Raw genomic sequence first — 23,792 nt, forward strand, 5'->3', positions numbered from 1 at the left:
CAATTTCTTAAAAATCTTGAGAATTTATTAAAGGGAAATATGCATCATTGAAGAGAATCTCTACACCAGGCATCCTCAAACTACGGCCCACGGGCCACATGCTGGTGTTTTTGCCGTTTTGTTTTTTTACTTCAAAATAAGATATGTGCAGTGTGCATAGGAATTTGTTCATAGTTTTTTTTTTTTAAACTATAGTCCGGCCCTCCAACGGTCTAAGGGACAGTGAACTGGCCCCCTGTTTAAAAAGTTTGAGGACCCCTGCGTCTACACTGAACATACAGTTTAAGGATTTATAGAGGGATCAGAGATCATTATTACCAACTGAGACAGAATGTCAACCTTAAATGACTACTTTGGTACATTACTTATTTACCTAGTGCGTTTCTGTGCTTCCTGTAGTTTTTCATTTTAGATGCCAAGGAATCAGAGGTCAGGGTTCTTGGGAAATTGTTCATTTTTCAGCACTGTTAATGACAGCACTGTGTTGTCATTTATGTTGCTTTGCAGGCCTCACATTTTTATTGTTGAAGCATTCATACTTGTAACTTCTCTGCCCCCAATTCTGTGAGAGAGGGCAATTTTCCAACATACAAGTGGGGAAGCAGTCTCTGAGGAGTGGCTGTTCTAAATTCACAAATCTAGTCATGTCAAAGGTGGAGCTAAAAACCCATATTGTAACTCCTTCCACCAGTCATATTGTTTTTAAAAATATATAATAGTATTTTTTAATATAAAAGAAACCAGTGCACTTAAAAACAAAAGTCTAAAAAAGAAAATAAAGATTACCTAAGATCCCCACCCAGAAATGACCCCTGTTCCTCTGCCATCACTTGGCTCTCTTTTCTTTGTGTTTAATTTTACACAATTATGTGTGCATATAGATTTTACACCTGGTTTTTCTTGTTTAGCTTGTTTTGTTTAAACTTAGGTCAAGAATATTTTTCCTTGCTACTAGAAAAATCTTTGAAAATGTAATTATAAAATGCTGCAGTGATTTTATGTCATAGGTGTCTTCCATAAACCATTAAATCCATGTTCTTTTGTTTGACACATAGCGAATATTTTACTTTTATTATAGTAAATAGCAATAGGGTCAAAAGTTTAAATATAAATCTTTTTTTATATTTCTAGATTTTTCCTTTGGTCATATTTTTATGGGACTATAGGATAAAAAACTATTATGATTTTATGAAGGCACTAGACATTTTTTTTAAACTATGAAATCTGCATTAAACTCAAGTGAAATTCAGATTGTGCAAGAAAACATCTCAATAGTGAACAACAGGGTTCTAACTAGTGGAAATTCTTTTCTAGTAGAGCTGGGAACATATTCAATGGATAGGGGCTTCACCTCACAGTTTAGATCCTCTTCATAGAGAAGGTTAATAATTTCTTTAATGGGCTTCAATGTGTTACTTCTCTGTATTCCTGTTCTAAGATTCTGCTACCAATTCCACAAAATTCACCACTATGAGAGTAAAAAGGGGGAATGAAAGAAATAACTGAAGGATAAATAACTGGTGAGAAGGCTATTGTAGTTATCCAGGGTCTCCCTTCCTTTGCATTTTTATTCCTTCTGCCTGAAATACTAAAGATGGGGTTCATTTGCAACCCCAAAGCTTGTTGATTTACACAGTCAATTACAACAAAGAAATACTCTGCCCACTAGAAACCATAAGAAACTTTCATTTCTAATAAAGTAAATATAAATCTTTAATATCCCACTTTTTTTTAATAAAAAATGACTCTTTGGTGGTCCTTTTATTTTTTACCCAAGTATAAGGGTCATGAGACCAAACAGTGGTTCATCCCTAACCAAGATTGACCCATTTCTTGCTCTGACCTCATAAGGCGCCCTTGTGATCTGATTGCAAACCACTCTTGTATAAGGTGCTAGCTGAGCCCAGGAATCTGATTGGTAGTGAGTGGTTGGTTGGACGTGGACTAGTGGATTGATTGGTTGTTGCTTTTTACCTCTTCCTTCTCCTTCTCCTTCTCCCCCTCCCCTCCTCCCACTGATCCCCTTAAGTGGGAACAGATATCAGATACTATTTTTTTTATAACACCATATGTGATTTCTTTGAAGACACCTCTGGCAATGTGGAGTGGCACATTGGCAACTATGTAATCCTCAATGACATCGGGAAGGGCTCCTTTGGCGAGGTTAGACTGGCCCGGCACATCATGACCAGCACGGAGGTGGAGTGAAAATTGTGAACTATGAAGATTCCTCAGATGTAGCCGAAGAGATTTATTCAGGCAAAAAACTGAATCATCCGAACATCACTAAATTATTTGAAGTGATTAACACCAAGCACCAAGCCTACATGTTTCTGGAATATGCTTCTGAAGGCACGTTACATGAGTATATAAAAAAGTGTGGTCCTCTCTCGGAGAAGAAAGTGCGAGCCCCATTTCATCAGATTCTCTCAGCAGTCCATTACTGCCATCAAAAAAATATTGTCCACCAGGACATAAAACCCGAGAACATCCTTCTAGACATGGGGCTGAACATCAAACTGGCTGACTTCGGACTGAGTGAAGTATTTATGGAGGAGAAACTAACCACCGTCTGTGGCACTCACCCCTACATGGCCCCAGAATTGTTCCGGCTTGAACCCTACGAGGGCCCGAAGGTGGACGTCTGGAGCGTGGGGATCGTGCTGTACAACATGTTGATCAGGGTTCTTCCGTTTGTGGGCAAAAACTTAGAACAACTCACGGAGTACATCTTGAGCGGGGTCTTTTTTATTCCTTATTCTCTATCTGCACCGTGCCACAAACTATTATAGAAAATGATAAACATTGACGCTGGCCAAAGACCCACCCTGGAAATTATTATGTGTGATCGCTGGGTCAATACTGGGCAGTCAGCGATAATGACACCCTACATTGAACCACCCTGGACTGACTTAGACCCCCAGGTAGCCCAGATCATGAGGACCTTGGGCTATCAGAAGGAGGAAATAGAAGAATCCCTGATGGGGAGAAAATTCAATAACATCATGGAGACTTACCGGATTTTAAATATGAAACTGAACATCGGTGCCCGGAAGATAAAGGTAAGGCCCTGCTCCTCCTCTGACCCCAACATGAGACTTTCTAGAGCCCAGGGGATGTGGGCATCAGGGAAGAAGGGCAGAGACCCTGTGACTCCACCACCGAGCCCAGAATCCAATGTGCCCACTCCCCCAGGCAGCCTTGAAGGGAGCAGCACCACTTCCTCAGGCAGCATTCGAGGCAAGACCACCACACCCTCAGAAAGCATGCCAGGGAAGACCACTACGCCCTCAGAAAGCATGCCATGGAAGACCACCACGCCCTCAGGAAGCATGCCAGGGAAGACCACCACGCCCCCAGGAAGCATGCAAGGGGAGACCACCTCTCCCCATGGCAGCATGCAAAGGAGCACCACCAATTCCCCAGGGAGCCTAGAATGGAGCACCACCATTCCACCAATTAGAGTGCAGGTGAGGAGGATCATCGTCCAACCAGGCAGTGCACACTGGGAGAGGACCAGCCAGCCAGGAAGCACATGCCGGGAGAGGACCAGCCTGCCGGGCAGCAGGGAATTAAGGAGTCAGATACTCTATCGTGACAATAAGGTTTTCCCTGCCATCCAGAGCAGCAGCAGCCCCAGAAGCTGTGGGGGAGCCCCAGAGGGAAGAAACAATGACAACTGTCAAACTGGGCCATCTTATGAGGGGACACCAGCCTCTTCCTGTGGAAAGAGCCAGGGCCGGCAAGGGGTGGCAAGAAGGGTCTTTGGATTTTTTTTTTTTTAATTCCTGTGTTCCACAGCAGGACCTAGAAAACAACACATAAAAATAACACAGGTGTCACCTATGTGATATTCATGAGTGGACAGTGGATGGCCAAACCCAGGCAGAATGCAAGAGAGGAGGACAGTTCACCAGTCCAGAGTGCAAGGGGAAGACAGTTCACTTGACAAGAGAAGGAGAGGACAGTTAACCAGGCCAGAGCACAAGGGGACTAGAGTTCACAGTTCACCTGGCCAGAATGCGAGGGGGACAGTTTACCACACTTGACCCAGCCAGAGGATGAGGACAAGACAGTTCACTCAGCCAGAGCATGAGGAGAAGACAGTTCACTTGCCCAGATCATGAGCGGAAGACATTTCACCACAGTTCACTCAGCCAGAGCATGAGGAGAAGAGAATTCACTCGGCAAGAGCACGAGGGGGACAGTTCACCACAGTTCACCTGGCCAGAACATGAGGAGAAGATAGTTCACTCGACAAGAGAATGAAGGGGAAAGTTCACCACAGCTCACTCGGCCAGGGCATGAGTACAAGACAGTTCACTCTGCCAGAGCATTGAGGGGGACAGTTCACCACAGTTCATCCAGCCAGGGCATGAGTACAAGACAGTTCATTTGGCCTAAGCATGAGGGGGACAGGTCACCACAGTTCACCCGGCCAGAGCATGAGGAGAAGACAGTTCACTTGGTCAGAGCATGAGAAGAAGACAGTTCACCCAGCCAGAGCAGGAGGGGAGGACAGTTCACCCAACCAGAACATGAGGGGGACAGTTCACCACATTTTACACAACCAGAGCATGAAGAGAAGACAGTTCATCACAGCTCACTCGGCCAGAACACAAGCAGAAGACAGTTTACCTGGCCAGAGCACTGGAAACAGTTCACTCAGCCAGAGCACAAGGCGAAGACAGTTCACTTGGCCAGAGTGCTGGGAACAGTTCACTGGGCCAGAGAACGAGGGGAGGACAGTTCACCACAGTTCACTCAGCCAGAGCAAAAGCGGAATACAGTTCACTTAGCCAGAACACTGGGAACAGTTAACTTGGCCAGAGCACAAGGCGAAGATAGTACACTTGGCCAGAGCACTGAAAACAGTTCACTAGGCCAGAGAACAAGGTGAAGACAGTTCACTTGGCCAGAGTGCTGGGAACAGTTCACTGGGCCAGAGCGCAAGGGGAGGACAGTTCATCATAGTTCACTCAGCCAGAGCACAAGCGGAAGACATTTCACTTGGCCAGAACACTGGTAACAGTACACTCAGCCAGAGTATGAGGCAAAGACATTTCACTCAGCCAGAGTGCTGGGAACAGTTCACTCAGCCAGAGCACGAGATGACGACTGTTCATTGGGCTAGAGTGCTGGGAAGAATTCACTGGGCCAGAGCACGAGGGGAGGACAGTTCACCACAGTTCACTCGGCCTGAGCACAAGCAGAAGACAGTTCACTTGGCTAGAACACTGGGAACAGTTCACTCGGCCAGAGCACAAGGGGAAGACAGTTCACTTGGACAGAGTGCTGGGAATAGTTCACTCAGCCAGAGCACGAGGAGAGGACAGTTCTCCACAGTTCACTTGGTCAGAACACAAGGGGAAGACATTTTACTTGGCCAGAGCACTAGAAACAGTTCACTTGGCCAGAGCACAAGGTGAAGAGAGTACACTTGGCCTGAGTGCTGGGAACAGTTCACTCAGCCAGAGCGTGAGGGAAGGAGAGTTCACTACAGTTCACTGGGCCAGAGCACAAGTGGAAGACAGTTCACTTGGCCAGAACACTGCGAACAGTTCACTAGGCCAGAGCACAAGGCAAAGACTGTTCACTCGGCCAGAATGCTGGGACCAGTTCACTGGGCCAGAGCATGAGGAGAAGACAGTTTCTTGGCAAGAGCATGAGGGGGACAGTTCACAACAGTTAACTCGGCCAGAGCCTGTGGAGAAGACGCTTTACTCTGCCAGAGCATGAGGGGGAGAGTTCACCACAGTTCACCTGGCCAAGGCATGAGGACTAGACAGTTCACCCAGCCAGAGCACAATGGGGACAGTTCATTCGGCCAGAGCATGAGGACAAGACAGTTTACTTGGCAAGAGCATGAAGGGGACAGTTCACCACAGTTCACCTGGCCAGGGAATGAGGAAAGGCAGTTCACTCGGTCTGAGCATGAGGGGGACATTTCACCACAGCAAACTGGGCCAGAGCATGAGGACAAGACAGTTCACTTGGCAAGAGCATGAGGAGAAGACAGTTTACTCATCCATAGTGTTGGGAACAGGTCACTCATCTAGAGCTCTGGCAATAGTTCACTCAGCAAGAGCACGAGGCGAAGACAGTACACTCGGCCTGAGTGGTGGGAACAGTTCACTTGGCCAGAGTGTTAGGTGAGGACAGTTCACTACAGTTCACTTGGCCAAAGCAGGAGCGGAAGACAGTTCACTTAGCCAGAGCAATGGGAACAGTTCACTCAGCCAGAGCACAAGGGGAAGACAGTTCACTTGGCCAGAGTGCTGGAAATAGTTCACTTGTCCAGAGTGCTGGGAACAATTCACTTGGACAGAGTGTGAGGGGAGGATAGTTCTCCACAGTTCACTGGGTCAGATCACGAGGGGAAGACAGTTCACTTGGCAGAGCATGTGGGGAAGACAGTTCACTCTGACAGAGTGTGGGGAACAGTTCACTCAGCCACAGCTCTGGGAACAGTTCAGTTGGCCAGAGCGCAAGGGGAGGACAGTTCACCACAGTTCACTTGGCCAGAGCATGAGCAGAAGATAGTTCACTTGGCCTGAGTGCTGGGAACAGTTCACCTGGCCAGAGCATGAGTGGACGACAGTTCACTCGGCCAGAGTGCTGGGAAGGGCAGTGCATCACAGTTCATTCGGCCAGAGCACAAGTGGAAGACAGTTCAATTGGCCAGAGCATGAGGAGAAGACAGTTCACTGGGTCAGAGCATGAGGGGAAGACAATTCACCACAGTTCACTTGGCCAGAGCATGAGGAGAAGACAGTTCACTGGGTAAGAGCATGAGGGGGACAGTTCACCTGGCCAGGGCACGGGAAGAAGACAGTTCACTCGGCCAGAGTGCTGGGAACAGTTCACTCAGCCAGAGTACCAGACAAAGACAGTTCACTCGACCAGAGCATGAAGGGAAGACAGTTCAATTGGACAGAGCATGTGCGGCAGACACTTCACCACAATTCACCTGGCCAGAGCATGAGGGGAAGACAGTTTACATGGCCAGAGCACGAGGAGGGAAGTTTTCCCAGCCCGATTGCAAGGGAAGGCCAGTGCACCACAGTTCACTTGGCCAGAGCACCAGGCGAAGACAGTTCACTCCGCCAGAGCACGAGGGAAACAGTTCACTAGCAAAAGCATGAGGGGAAGACAGTACACTTGGCCAGAGCACAAGAGGAAGATAGTTCACCACAGTTCACCGAGCCAAAGCATGAGGGGAGACAGTTCACTATAGTTAACCCAGCCAGAGCACCAGAGGACAGTTCATCCAGCCAGAGCACCAGAGGAGGACAGTTCACCGGGCCAGAGCACCAGAGAACAGTTCATCTGGCCAGAGCACCAGAGGAGAACAGTTCATCCAGCCAGAGCATGAGAGGAGGACAGTTCATCCGGCTGAAGCACCAGAGGAGGACAGTTCATCCGGCCAGAGCACCAGAGGAGGACGGTTCACCCAGCCAGAGCACCAGAGGAGGACAGTTCCTTCGGCCACAATATGAGGGAAGGACAGTTCATTCGGCCAGTGTGTGAGAGGAGGACAGTTCACCAGGATATAGCCCAAAGGGACCGCAGTTCTCATGGCCAGAGCAGGAGGGGTTCAGTTCTCCCAGCCAGAGCACGAGGGAACCACACTTCAAATGGCCTGAGCTAGAGGGCAGGACAGTTCTACGGACCAGGTTGTGAGAGGACATTTCTCCTGGCCAGAGCACAAGTGGACCACAGTTCACAAGGCCAGAGCACGAGGGGGACTGTTCACCCAGCCAGAGTGGGAGAGGAGGACAGTCCATGGGGGCAGAGCATGAGGGGAGGACAGTTCACCAGGCCAGAGCAGGAGAGGAGGACAGTTCAACCATAGTTCAGAGAGGGAGAGGTCCATAGTTCACTCAGCCAGACTTCAAGAGGACCACAGTTCATGGGGCCAGAGTGCAGGAGAGGATGACAATTCACCCAGCCAGAGTGCAAGAGGGTGTGGGACATGAGCCAGAGGCTGGATACAAACAGCTGTGGTGAGAGCGGTGCCAGAAATACATGCAGTGTGGTGAGAGGGCTAGGGCCAGTGGACCATGGAGGTGTGCAAACTGCCCAGTCATTCTCTACATGGGATTCACATCAGGACAGTATCCAGCATCTCCATGACCTTCAGAAGGATCTTATCCAAAATACCTCCTGAGCTTGGAAGACTGCCTGGAGCCCCCTCCCTGTGGAGAAGCTGCCCTCCCTGTGAGTCCACCCCTAGGCCTCCACCGGAATGAAACTTCAGAGACTGGAACTGCTTTTCCTGGGGCCCTTCTCCCTCCCCTGCTCTCCTTTGCTCCCATGTTTCTGGGGGGGGGGGGGGGAGGGGTGTCTTATTTAAGTATTTGGTTCTCTCAAGTTTTGTAATAAATTTGATTCTCCAGAAAGATGTATTGGATACTCTATTTTCCATTCTCAGAACAGAACTCGGGCTGTGCATCCTATAATTTGAGAATCGTGTAGTGATACAGTACTAGGACTTTCTGAGGGAACTCCAACAGTAACAAATGTGGTTCCTTGGGGAAAAGGCCAGCACCCAGCATGCTGGGCCAGTGCCAGACACCAGGGTCCAGCAGTGCAGCTGATGGTCTGGGTGCTCTATGACCTCATCAGGAGTCATTGTTGCTGATCCCTTGGTTTGGTCACTTTTCTCAGTGCTGATGTCATTTTCAGGTGGGCTTTCACTGTATATAACTCTGAGCTTTAATTTCCTGGGGGAAAAGTACACAAGGCAGGGGGAACAGTAAAGTTCTAGAAAAGAGCTCAAATGGGAAAGAATTTGGCTCTTTTTAAGGCTGCCTCTGTGTGAGCTAGTGTGAGAACAGCAGGGGTTGTGGCTGCAGAAGGGCAGAGCTTGTGGGCCATGAGAAGGTGGGTGAATTTTATTCTGAAAACAATAATCAACCCATGAAGGATTTTAAACTAGGAAGTAACATGATCCAATTAAAAAAATTAGTTAATTGTCACCCTGGCCAGTTCTCCTCTGTAGTTAGAGCATCAGCTGGCAGACTAAAGGGTCTGGGTTTGATTCCTGGTCAAGGGCACATACCTCGGTTGCAGATTTCCCTGCCCCAGTAGGGGCTACCATAGGCAGCAACCAACCATCCCCAGTAGGGGCTACCACAGGCAGCAACCAATCGATATCTCTCTCACATGGATGTTCCTCTCTCATTCTCTTCTGCTCTCTCTGAGAATCAATGGGAAAAATATCCAAAACAAAAAAACAAACAAACAGAAAAACAAACTAATAAATTATAGAGAATATCTTTCTTTTGCAATCATCTTTATTTCTACATATTACACTATTCACCAGGCAGGGCAGGTTTCTCAACAATCATTGAAAAAATATGAGTTGGAAACTGTGTGTTTTTTTTCACTTTGATCCTTTCCTCACCAGTTCCCTGAACATGTAAAATTGAAAATGAAGAGAAAGAGCTACCTGCCTCTGTGGAGCGGATTCATTGTCTGGCATCACTGATTAACTGATCTGCTTGTCCTTTTCCCTGTGGAACCTGGTGTTCCTCAGATTCATCCGCCCTCCTTCCCAGTGATCCCAACAGCTTATGGCATAGACCTCTGCGTGACTTTCATCACTTTCGTTGTCATTAAGTGGTTCCCTTTCCCTCCTTGCCCTGATCTTCCATCACTGAGTTCTTGGGGGCTGAGAACTATGTTCCTCACCTTTCTAGTCATTGTCACAGAGCCCGTCTAGAACAGGTGCTGAGAAAATGATAGACAGGTGAATAATCAACCTGGTGCCTCCTATATAGTAGATTGTCCCAAATCATGACATATTGTTGTGTAAAAGGGCATATGATTAATGATTATGCTGGGACAACAGTGTAAAGTTGGATTGGGATTGAACTGGGACATATGGTCACCTCGGTAATCATTGTAAATAATTATGAACAAAATTGTGAAGCCTCCAATTCTGGAGTTCTTTTAGAGGCCATTCATACTCCATTTGCCCTGGCTCGTTTAGACCAGTAGTTCCCAAAGCATGGGAGACATCATAGCAGAGGGAATGTTTGTAAGTAGCAAGGGCCTAAAGATTAATATAGATTCATACTTTTTAATTCCATTCTAGCATTTTTAAGTATTACAAAGGGGAACTCTCAATTTGGTACTCTGTTATCTTTAATTCCCTCAAACTCTTGTTAGTCTCGTTCTCCTGGAATCTTTGGTCCCAAACAGAAAAATAGTGGAGTTTCAAGATGGCAGCATTATAGGTAGATGTTTCTCAAATCTTCTCCTAGAACCCAAATTAAAATAAAACTAAATTGAGGAACAGTCACCCTGAATTACCACCTGAAGATGATCTGAAGAGGAAACTTTTAACCAAGGACTGTCAGAGCAGTCCTTTTAACCAAGGACTTTGAGATTACTTAGGCTCAGTGTTAAAAGCCAGGCATGGACAGTGTCTGATATTGACTTGCACCAGAGAACCTCCCATGAGGCCCAGAACCAATACAAATTAGACAGGTTTGGACAACATCAGAGCAGGATTCAACAAGATTCACCAATAGCATATCCAGAGGGAAACCACAGCACACTTTGAACTCTGCTGAGGTAAATTCCACCTTTTTCCCCTTCCTTCCTTCCTTCCTTCCTTCCTTCCTTCCTTCCTTCCTTCCTTCCTTCCTTCCTTCCTTCCTTCCTTTTTCATTTTATTTCATCTTTTTTCATATCTCTAATTTTTTCTTTTCTTACTTTACTTTTTTCCCCTTTCTTATTCTTTTTTCCAATTTTCTTTTTCTGTTGTTTTTTATTTCTTTTTTTCTACCTTCTTTCCTTTTATATTCCTTTTATTTTTTAATTTTCTTCTGGTATTATTTTTTAAATATCTTTATTGTTGAGAGTATAACAGATGTCCCCCCACTCCTTTTTCCCCCCATTGACTTCCTCCACCTGGAACTGCCCCTGCCCCAGGCCTTCACCACCCTATTGTCTGTGTCCATGGTAATGCTTATATGCGTATAAATTCTTTTGTTAATCTCTTCCCTTCCCCCCTATGCCTTTCCTCTGATATTTGTCAGTCTGTTTCATATTTCTGTGCCTCTGGTTCTATTTTATTCATCAGTTGATTTTGTTCATTATATTTCTTGTTCATTTATTATGATTTATAGATTCAATTGTTGATAGATATGTATTTATTGCCATTTTATTGATTTCTTCTTCTCTTTCTACCTCTTCCTCCTCCTCCTCCTCATCCTCCTCCTCCTTCTACATCTTCTTCCTCCTCCTCCTCTTTAAGAATATCCTTCAACATTTCATTTAATACTGGTTTGTGGTGATAAACTCCTTCAGCTTTTTCTTGTATGTGAAGCTCACCATTTAGACCTATCTTTGAATATATTGAAGGAAAATACCTGCCCCTCTTTTTTTTATGAAGGAAGTGATTTTTATTATACCCTGGTTAGAATGTTGCATGAGACCTATAAAAGCCAGGACACTTGCCTTTAGTTTGCAGAGCTAGGTGAAGAGAACTTTCAAGATGTTAGTGAGAGCTGGGCTCTGTTTCCCAGGGAAGGAAACAATTATTGCAAAAATCCCCTATTTAGTGAGAAACCTATTTGGGTATAGGTAAAACAGGAGGGAGGCCTTGTGAATATTAGTCATGTACAGAGATCATCTGCTGATCTTCCTTTAAACACACACACACAAACACACATATATATATCTAAAAACATATTAGTCTTTTCTTTCTCTTTAAGTTTGTTGTAGTTGTGGTAGGATTCCTTTTAGATTTGGCCAGTGTCTGGTTAGTATATATGTGTTTGTTTCTTTTCTAAAAGACAAAGAAAATTTTGTTTTCCATTTTTATAAACTACATTTGCAAGGGAAAAAATGATGTATGTGTTTCTTCTATAGTTCTTTGCCTAATTCTTTTGATTTTTCTCTCAACTCACACCCTGCCTCTTCCTTTCTTCAATTTTCCCTGATTACTATCCTCCCATAGAATTTTCAGGACAAAATAACTCTGCAATTATGTATTATAACTGCTGAATAATTGCAAGCACTGTGCTTGAGTGCTTCACACAGTGGGTTGGTACAAAAACAGAAACCCTTCATGTCATCTCTGCTGGAGGTGTTTATCATCAGAGAGGCGTGAATACAGTCACCTGGAAAATTTGTTTAAATTAAATGGTACACAAATGCACTAGCAAATGAGAATGGCGGAATCCAGAACACACAGATGCAGCATCTGATTGATGCTGAAATGAAAGAGGGTTTTTTTGGGGAAGGAAGCTGAAGAGCCCTGGGAAGATCAAGTCTTGTTTGGAAATCTGATTATTGAGAAATAAGAGGGAATAAACAGTCTTGAAGGGCTGGTGAGAACCAGTCATCTGCTCTCTGAGCAGTTGCCAAGGTGGTAGTAAAACCAATGAGATGTGCATATAGATGGACATGGATCTTCTAGTGGAAGAAACAACAAGAAAAATGGAGGTAAGAATTGACATATATTTTCCTGCAAAGTTACAGAAGCTCTGTTCTTTGCAACTAATAGGTAATATGTCAGTCAGTCAGAAAGCTGAGCTCTAGTACATTTTATTTTCCTTATATAGTGATGTACCTTAAAAGTGACTGGAGCCGAAACCGGTTTGGCTCAGTGGATAGAGAGTCAGCCTGTGGACTCAAGGGTCCTAGGTTCGATTCGGGTCAAGGGCATGTACCTTGGTTGCGGGCACATCCCCAGTAGGGGGTGTGCAGGAGGCAGCTGATTGATGTTTCTCTCTCATCGATGTTTCTAACTCTCTATCCCTCTCTCTTCCTCTCTGTAAAAAATCAATAAAATATAAAAAAATAAAATAAAAAAATAAAAATCCATTAAAAAAAAGTGACTGGAAAATAAAACATCACTAAGAAAAGGACTTGCAAAACTTGATTTGGGGAAGACATCAGAGAGAAGTTATCTACACTTTTCTTGAATATCTCTAACATTAAGCAATAGTTATGATGAGGCCACAGGTTCACTTATTTATAATCAGTATAGGTCAGTTGAGTTATCCAGTCTGAGAAACAGAAAGAAAAAAGAATGAAGCAAAAAGAAGAAAGCCAAAGAGATTTGTGGCAGATTCCATAAACAAAAACACCATGCAACATATGCTGTCTACTAGGGACACACTTTAGAATCATAGACACAAATAGGTTGAAAGTAAAAGGATGAAGAAAAAGATATACTATGAAAACAATAACCAGAATCTAACTGGAAGGGCTTTACTAATACCAGAAAAAATAAACTTTAATACAAAAGTTGTTAGGGAGCTTCATGATGCAAAAATGGACAAAATTTAAGGGAAAAACAGACAATTCACCAATAATATTTGAATAATGGATAGAACAGTTAGACTGAAGACCAGTAAGGAAATGGAAGACTTTAACAACACTATAAAGCAACTAAACCTAACACATCTATAGAATATCCAATAGTAGCAGAAGATACATTCTTATCAGGTGCACATGGTACATTCTCCATACTGACCACATGTTAGGCCATAAAACAAGCCTCAATATATTTAAAACAATTGAAATCATATAATTTTTGTGTCACAGCCACAAAAGAATTAAATTAGAAATCAATAACATAAGAAAATTTAGGGAAATTATAAGTCATATGCAAATTAAGCAATATAGTCTTAAATAACCAATGCATCAAAGATGAAATGAGGTTAGAAAATGTTTTGAGAAAAATTAAAATAAAAACACAACATTCCAAAAAGTTACAGTGAAAGCATTGTTAAAGGGGACATTTATAGCTGTCAATGACTATATATTTTAAAAAGAACAAAGATCTCTAATAAGTAACCTTTCATCTTAAGAAAGTAGAAAATGAAGAGCATATTAAACCCAAGGTATGGGCTTAATGAAAATTAGAGCAGAAATAAATTAAATGGAGAATAGAAAAACAATAGAGGAAATCATTCAGTAAATACAGTTGGGTGTCTTTATGTGCCAGGCATTATACTAGGTATAGCTAATACCATATCTATTTCATTTACTTGAGTATGGGGTCCTTGTGAGAAAAAATTTGAGTGAATTGCCTTTGTGGGCTATACAGTGCTTTGAGGGTAGTACTCAATGACACTTGTTGAATGTGGCCCATCTGACTCAATGATTAGAACTCCTGGCATACCATCCTTCTATCAATAACTCTGAATCCCTGTACTCAATGATGGCTCTTTGGGTAGTATCAATAGCTAGAATATATTGAATACTTACTTTATAAGTGGCATACTCTACCTTATCACAGAAATTATGAAAAAAAGGTATGAGTTTCAGCTCTGTTTATAAATGAAGAAACTGAAGATTGAGTTCTAGGTTACACATAGTAATATGTGTTAGAGATGGATTTTAAATGGAAGCCTGCAATTCTCTTCCCACCACACCATGTTGAGTACTAGAGTAATGCCTCAATTGCAATTGAACAGAATGTTGTGTGAAAGCAAGATACTAAGGAATCCATGTCCCAATGTGCAAAACTAAATGATCTCTTAGAACAGCTGTTCAGGTAGACACAGCTGTCCAAGAGAGATGCCTGGGAAAGTTCTCTGACAGTAGCTGCTGAGAACTTTCATGGACAGTAAGCTTTCAGATCGCTATGTAAGGCCTTCCAAAATTTATTTGTTTCCTCTATGATGGCTTTTGGACCCTTTAGCAACCCAAGTTTGTTGTTGTTGTTTTGTTTGTTTTTACTGAACTAGACCCTAGTCATTTCCAGACTAAATGAATTTCAGCAGTTCTGAAAGTCTGAACTGTTTGAAAAATACACAGCCTACATGTGGCCACAGAGGGTATCTTCCTCCTAAGCCAACTGCACTCTAAATATGGAAATGTCGTTTTCACAGCTATTGTACTTTTTCCAGATGGATTATTTTTCAGAATTGGTTGACATGCGAAGAAACATATTCTTGTTATTAAACACACACACACATTTCTTTGGGTTTGAAATGAGCCAATGTTAGAAATAATGTTTGTGAGTGGAAATATGAATTATTACTAGAGGCCTGATGCATGACATTTGTGCACTGGAAGGGGGGGGTCCCCTCAGCCTGGCCTGTGCCCGCTCGCAGTCTGGGACCTCTTGAGGGATGTCCATCTCCCGAGACCAGCTGTGCACACTGATCACCAGGGGCAGCTCCTGTGTTGAGCGTCTGCCCTCTGATGGTCAGTGCACATCATAGCGACCAGCCATTCCACTGTTCGGTCAATTTGCATATTAGCCTTTTATTATAGAGGATATCTCTAATGTCACTTGTCCTTTATGGGGTTTTCCCCAAGAATGTGGCCTGCAATGCATGTGATTCTATTGAGTATGGAAAGGAGCTACTTTTTTTTAAATTTCTTTATTGATTAAGGTATCACATATTTGTCCTCATCCCCCCATTCCCATCCCACACCCCTCCCCATGCATGCCCCCACCCCCTGTTGTCCTTAACCACTGGTTAGGCTCATATGCATGCACACAAGTCCTTTGGTTGATCTCTCCCCTATATCCCCACCCTCCCCTACCCTCCCTCTGAGGCCCGACAGTCTGATCCATTCCTCCTTGTTTCTGGGTCTGTTCTTGTTCATCAGTCTATGTTGTTCATCATTTCCCCTAGATGAGTGAGATCATGTGTTACTAGAAATACACTTATAAGAACCAAAAATGAGACAAGCAATAATGGTTATGCTGAAAGGCAAATGAATCGGTCTGTAGTGAGTTTCTTTCTGGGCCGACAGTTCTTTTGCGACCCAATTTCAATGTCAAACAGTTCCTTATGTGCACATGTCAGCAATGATATTTCAGTTCTAGATGGTGGACAAATGGTGGTAATGCAGGTCCGACCCTCTCTGGTTTGGTCCTGGGCAACCTGCAAGGAGCTACTTTTTAATGCTCAGTAATCTCCCCTGAGTTGTTTCCATAAGGGATTATAAATACATCCATTTTGGCTAATAACCACCATATATGATAGTCATCTGAAGTTAGCACCCTTTCCACCTGGGAGGCAAATTTGAAAGCTAAATTCTGAAATTTATTTGATGCTTATCTCATTTAACAGTTATCTGTTATCTAAGTACCAAGGATCTAGTTGCACAGTTTTGTTTTTAACTTCTTAATTCTGGTATAACATGCATATAGTTAGATGTATAAATTTTCATTGAATAACCCAGTAATGTTTACATATGTATATATCTGCATAATCACCATACAGATCAATATAGAGAACATTTCCAGCACCCCCAAAAATTTCTCTTGTGCCCCTTTTTAGTCAATAACCTCCTCACTAACTTCTATCACTACATATTTGTTTTGCCTGTTCTTGAATTTCCTAACCATGGAATCATACAGTATATATCCTTTTATTTCTGGTTTCCCTTGTTCAATATTATTTCTCTGAGACTCATTCATGTTGCATATAGAGTAGTTCATTTTTTATTGTGTAGTATTCCATTGTTTCACCTTTAAAAAAAAGAATTATAGTAAAAAATGATCAAAAATTCACGGAGTGTGGTTTGCCAAGAACCTGTCACTTTCAAAGGAAGATAAATAAAAATATTCTGTAACTATTGAGAGAAAAAATTCCATCTCACATAGGCATACAAGTCATCCCTTTATTGGATCTGGGCAGTTTCATTTGTCAAACAATTGCTTCTACAATGGCTTGCAATATTCCGGATCCCTAATAAGGTTGTATTGTTCATTGCCAAGCATGGAAGAAAACATTGTCTGTTTGATTCATAATCACATTTGGTCATTTAAACATCATTGGCAGTTGCAAGAAAGAAGAGGCAGTTATTAGGAGCAGTACACTTGGAACAAGCATTAATGGTACAGAGGACTCAGTTATGTTTATGCTCAGTACAGAGTGTTTGAGCACCATAAAGAAAGATGCTCTACAGGTCGTGCTCACCACATACATGAAAGAACAGAACAAAGTGAGGTAGAGAAAGAGCTTTAATGGAATAAAACCTGAGACTAAGGGTGGTTTTATATAAAAATGCAATAGTACTGTGTATCTGAGCACATATAACAGTTATAAGGGGTTGGAGATGAATGGAGAAACAGGTGCATATATCATCTAGCATTTGAGGCTGTTTTATGATCTTGTGGAGGGGGACATTCTGAGGTCAAACCAGCACAAAGTGTAGAAAGTCTAGACCTTATCAGGGCATTGTCATGGCCAACCATTCAAATAGTCATGATAATTAGAAGCAGAGAGGTATTTGATAAAAATAGTGGGGGGGGAGAGAATGTCGTAGGATTCATATTTCATAAAAAGAATTATGAGAGAGCATAATTTTTAAACTTTCCAATCATATCAATAAAATATTTATTGTGCCTACAATTCATTCATTCATTCATTCAGCTAGCTTTTGTTGCATTCCTACCATGTTCCAAGATATTGGAGACTTAGAGGTACCAATACCCATTGTCAATAACAGCACCCTGAATCAGCATATTTGCAATTTCCAAAGACATTTAACACACGACTATATTTACAGTTTTCTTTTTGCCTTTGACATTTGCACTTCTCAGCTTAATGCTTCAGTAACTTTCTCTGCCCTTTACCTGTCCTGTGGCTAATAACTATGCTGCTTACTTAAAAAAAAAAATGAATCTCCAATTATGGACCCAAAACTCCTATATCCTGACTGTACATTTTCTGAGCATGCTTTACCGAGGAAAAGCACCAGGGTTTGGTTGGATGTTTAGGGAAGAGAAAGAGAGGCATTTGCCTAAACTTTGGAGTGTGTATAATAAAGCCCCTTCACTATCAGGGACCCCTATTATAAAAGGGAATTTGATTTTCTTCACCACTTAGCTCCAGATGGTCTAAGAAATGTTTGTCGGTTATGAAAGGTTCCCAGTGCCCAGGAAAGGAATTCAATAAGGTCTAATTGTAAAGTTCAACTAGGTTCATTCTGGCTTGAGATGAAGGCAAGAGGAGGAAGAATGTAGAAGGTAAAATGGACCAACAGAACAAATCTGGAAGGTGAGGAAGCATTTGACCCTAGTTTGGGTTACAATATTATGACATGGCTCCTGTTTTCTGAGCACTTACCAAATGTCAGACCCTGTGCTACTCCCAGAGCATGGGGTGTCTATGTAATCAGCTTCCAAACAACCCCACAGGGTAGTTACTACTCTTTTTTATCAGATTAAAGAAGAGGAGACTGAAGATCCCATGCTTTCTCTAAGTCACAGAGCTGATAGCAGATCTGGGATTAGAACTCTGGCCTGAGTCACCCCAGAAGCCCTGATTTTGACCAGGTGACATGCTGTCTTCTATCTCTAGGTTGAGACAAAGGAAGAGGTATAGGACAGAATGCTTTTCACTAGGAGGTGAAGATGGTCAGAGGCAGGAGTACCGGCATGTCTGGAGATGGAGAATTGGAGGGACAGGTCCTAAACTTTTATAAAAACCAGGTTCTCTGCAAACCTGTTCTAATGCAGCAGTCGCCAACTGGTGGTCTGCAGACCACTGGTGGTCCGTGAGGTCCAAAAGGTTGACGACCACTGCTCTCTAGTGCACTGGGTAGCTCTATTCTCCAGGGGATATTACTGCCTGTGAAACCTGGCTACGTCTCTCTAAGGAACCCTGCTTTTCTTATCTTTGTTCCTCAATCACTGCCAAGCTACACATACACAAGGACCTCCACAATTGGAAACACTCCCTTCCCTCCCAAGAGCACTCTCTCATTGGTGATATCTTATTAGCACCTCACCATACCACTGTGAGGAATGAAGCAGCTGTAATTATGCCCTTTTCACAGATGAGCCTGAGCCCCAGTAGAAATGGGAATCTGGACAACCTGGGTCCCTGTCCCCTCTGTGTTCCTTCAGGCTGCTTCAGTTGTTTGTGCTTCCGTCTTTGTCACCCTGGACTAAAGAGCCAGTGGCAGTTCTTGTCAGAATTTAAATTGAACTCCAAAGGATTCACAGAATTTCTTTCTTCCTCCTCCTCCTCCTTTTAGGAAAATGGTCTCAAAGATTTGATGTATTTAGCCATTAGTCTTTCCTATTCTAGAGCTGCCTCCATAAGCTGTTGCTGGGAAAGGCAGTGGCTCACCCAGTCCCCTGACACCTCTGAGAGTAGCAAAGAGCCCCTCGGTGTAATAACCCAGAAAGCTGCACAACCTTCGCAACCGGCTCTATCCATGCTGGTTGGGCTGTGGTCATGTTCTGCCTCCTAAAAGCACCAACTCTTTATTAGGAGCCCACTTTATGCCAGGCATCATGTGGTGTGTCAGGGATATGGAGTGAAATGAAACTGTCCTTATCTCCAAGCAGCTCTTGGTTCAGGCCAGATGTGTGTGTAGGACAATAAACGTGTTAACAACCTACTCTTAATAATGTCATGATTAACTATGAAACCAACTGTGTGAATGATATGCTACAAGACTGCTGAGAAGCAAAGAAGTAATTCTGTTTCCGGTAAGGAGAGCAATTGTTTAAGTTGGGCTTTGGGGCATAAGCAGAGTTTTATAGCTGCATTATAAACAGAAATGAGAAAACATAGGAATAATTTGAAAACAATAATGCCAAAGAGGGTTCTGTGGTTTTAATTGCTTACTTAAAGCATTATTCATTCACTTGTTTATTCAACAAATATTTGCTGTGTTGCTACCTAGGCCAAACCCTGGCTAGGCTCTGAGGATGCAGCAGTGAGCAAGACCAGCTGGCTCCCTGTCCTGTGGAGGATGGTGTCTCATGGAGAGAGACAAAAGCAAATTGGCTACTTAGACAGCTATTTCATGGGTAACAGTCATGACAAGTTGAAGGAAAAGGGTGCCTCAAAGTGCCTAAAAAGGGGTCTGAGCTTGTCAGTGGAGAGTGAGGAGGCAGTCAGGATGGGCTTTTTCAAAGAAGTGATATTAATGTAGGGATCTGGAATCTGATTAGGAGTTAGCTAAGTGAACAGGGAAAAGTATTCCTGACATAGGGAGTTGTTATGAATTGTGTCCCCTGCAATTCACATGTTGAAGCCCGAGTACTACAGAATATGTCTATCTGTGGAACTAGGGCATTTAAAGGGGCAATTGAGTTAAAATGAGTCCTTTCGGTGGACACTAATCAAGTCTTGCCTGGTGTCTTAAGAGGAAATTAGGACACAAAAGGGATGCAGGTGCACAGAGGAAAGACCATGAGAAGAAGGCCACTTGCAACACAAGGGGAGCAGCCTCAGCCAAAATCAACTTTCCTGACACCATGATATTGGGCTTATAGCCTCCAGAACTGTGACAGAATGCATTTCTGTTGCTTGAGCCACCCAGTGGTAATTTGTTAAGGCAGTCCTAGCAACTAATAAGGGGCTGAGGTCCTCGGATAGGTAGGAGATTTGCTTGAGGATTGGAAAGGTGGCAGATGTGGCTGATGACACTCTTGCTGTATGACTGAGTTAAGTCTGTCCCCTATTCCTGGAACTGGAGTTCTTGCCTATAGGTCTTGGACTAATTGGCCATCTCCGAGGTTCCTCCTTCTTGCCCTATTTAAATAACTGCTATGATGGAAGGGACAGACAGAGTTAAGCTATCTATAATAATAAAAGCGTAATATGCTTAGACCAGAAGTCCTTCCAGACGTCCTTCTGGGACAAAGCCAGGGCTGCAGCTGTGGGATCGAGGCAGCCACCATGGCTGTGAGGGAGGGATCCAGGCAGCCACGCCGAGCTGCAATGGAGGGATCAAGGCAGCTACTCCCCCTCCTTCCCTCCCCTCCCCACCCCCACCGCGAGGGAGGGATCCAGGCAGCTGCCCCTGGCTGTTAGGGAGGATCGACTCAGCCACCTCAGCTACTGTGGCTGCAAAGGCCTACTCTTGCACGAATTTCGTGCATCGGGCCTCTAGTTCTCCAATGATATAAAATAAATTGGCAAGGTATCCAGAGAGGGAAACTGTGCAATGGAACAGTGGTGCGAGAGATACTATTCACTGTATACCTTTTTTAATCCTTTAGCTTATATTTAGTGAATGTATTATTTATTCCTACAAAATGAAATTCAAAATGAATGCATAAGAAAACAAATACATGAATCACTTTCCCTAGGTGATTCTGCTGCACAGCCAGGTTTAGAATCACTGCATTAATTCACCACAAGGGAGGGACATAAACTCAACTTGCTTAGACTATTTATCAGTCTTCTAGGGTAGACATCTGCCTTGTATCCCCAATGCTTAATATCGGGCCTGGATGGAGGGTACTAAATAAATATTTGTTGAATTTAAATCAGTATTCACCTGCTTTCTATAACAGATGGAGGTGAGCATGGTCTCTTGAGTTCTGTGTGTATCTTTACATGTCACCTGCAATGCTAGGGGCCACATCATTGTATCCTGTGTGAATAATTTCAATTTCCAAATGTCTAGCACTAAAGCATATTTCACTGTGGCTAGCCCCAAGGGAAAAGGGGAGCCTTCTCTGATTCTTTCTTTAAAAATTGTGAATTGTGATCTTTCAAGGTAAATTTGGAAAAGGCCTTGACCCAAAAGTCAGGACTCTGTATATACAGGGAATAGCCGAGCTTAGGAAAATTCTTCATTGAGGAGGTCACATCTTGACTAGTCCTATGAGAATGATGAAGATTTTAGTGAACAGTGCTGTCATGGGAAAGATGGAGTTGGGGCAAAGACATTCCAACGTGAGAATATGGGAATGGGAAAGCATAGCCTGGGAAAAAGTTTCAAGTGGGAAAGCATGTGGGTGTCTCAGAGAAATAGGAAGCAGTTTGCTGTAGGAAAGGAGAAGTAGGAGGTGCAGACTGGAGAGGGGGATGAACCAGGTGTGGGAGGTCTAATGCAAATAATGCAAAAGTACTTGACATGCCCAGCAGATATGGCTCAGTGGTTGAGTGTAGTCCCATAAACTAAGAGGTTACAGTTCAATTTCCATTCAGGGCACAAGCCCAGGTTGCTGGCTCAATCCCCAGTAGGGGGTGTGCAGGAGGCAGCCGATCAATGATTCTCTCGATTATTGGTGTTTCCATCCCTCTCTCTCTCCCTTCCTCTCTCTGAAATCAATAAAAACATATTTTTTAAAAGTATTTGATAAGACCTATACACATAGAAAATTATAATTATTATACTATTATGATTATTAAGACCTGGTTGGGAAATGATGTAGATTTGCCCTTTGTTACTAAATTGGGCTGCTATTTTAAGCAAGACATATGCCCCAAAGCTTGCTGCAGAAGCAGAATAGTACATGTGAAACCAGGCTCCCCTGAAAAAGAATGAGTTCAGGAGACAGATTTAGTCTGGTTTTGATGTTGAACCTGCTAAGAATAATGAAGAGAGAGGTAGTGAGTGGAAAAAATAAGAAGGTAATAATTCCTTAAAGAAATGTAGAGGTAGAGAAAATAACAGAAAATGTTTTCTCCTCTCAATATAACAGGGAAAGAAAGAAAGGCTGAGATGGGTGATAATAAAAGGTGGCCCAAGACGAAATGGAGGACGCAAGTGACAAAAATCAATTCTCTGGCAATTGTACCTCCATTCTGGGCTCAGAGGCAGAGCCAACCTGTATTTTTGTTTCATATTCTCAGCTCAGTAAAATCCTCTCCTTTTTCCTTAAGTGTTTCTTGTTTAACTACTGTTGTAAAGGATGGGATATGCTCTGGGGTCCAGATGTGAAAGCTGCCAGCCAGCCTAAGTGTGAACCATATCATTATGTTCCCTACAAATGGCAAGGAGCCCCAGACAACATGAAAGCATCTAAATTAATGGAAAGTAGAGCAAAATAAACCACTTCATATGAGAGTGCTATTTGCCCACAAATATTTTGAGGAAGGAAATAGGAAAGAAATCATGCAAAATTATCTTCTTTCAGGAAGTCAGTTTCATTCCTTCAGGACAGCAGTGGAACATTGGGAGTAGGGATCACACTTATAAATCCCACCCTCAAACTTGGTATAGTTATTTGTTTTGCAGACTAAGAAGGCTTAAAAAATGGAAGTTACCTTTTGATGCAACTTGATGCAAAATGTTTCTTGCTCAATCAGTTTCAGGTCTTTATAAATAATGGCACATTACTTAACAGGATTATTTTTCTTCTCATTTTTAATGTTCCAGTTTCTATTAACAGCTTTTTGCATGGGAGATGGGGATGAATTTAGAAAAGATGTTCTTCAGATGCTGATGTGGCCTTCCCATACTAGCAGTTAGCAGCTGTGCATCACTGCAGGTTGCCCAGGACCAAACCAGAGAGAGTCGGACCTGCATTACCACCATTTGTCCACCATCCAGAACTGTAATGTCAGTGTCGACATGTGCACATAAGGAACTGTTGGACATTGAAATTGGGTCTCAAAAGAACTGTTGGCCCAGAAAGAAACTCACTACAGACTGATTCATTTGCCTGTCACCATAACCATTATTGCTTGTCTCATTTTCGGTTCTTATAAGTGTATTTCTCAGTACAAAGCAGATCCAAGGAACTGTATAAAGTGAAAGACTTTCATAGGCAGAAAGGAGCAGTAACAGGAAGTTACACTGGGCAAGGTTGGTTATTACAAGGTTCCTTTGCTTTAGGGTAGGGATGGGGAACCTTTTTTCTGCCAAGGGCCATTTGGATATTTATAACATCATTCACGGGCCATACAAAATTACCAACTTAAAAATTAGCCTGTTTTATAGGCACCCACACTCCTGGATATTATGAGGTTGTATGTAACATGAACATTTTGTAATATTGATTGATTAATGTAAGACAATTCAAAAAAGTCAGCCTGCTGTATTTGGTCAAATATTTGATTAACTCAACCCTAATGCCTTGGCAGGGCCAGCCCAAATGATCT

The sequence above is a fragment of the Cnephaeus nilssonii genome, assembly GCF_951640355.1.
Source record: "Cnephaeus nilssonii genome assembly, chromosome: 5".
Lineage (NCBI taxonomy): Eukaryota > Metazoa > Chordata > Mammalia > Chiroptera > Vespertilionidae > Cnephaeus > Cnephaeus nilssonii.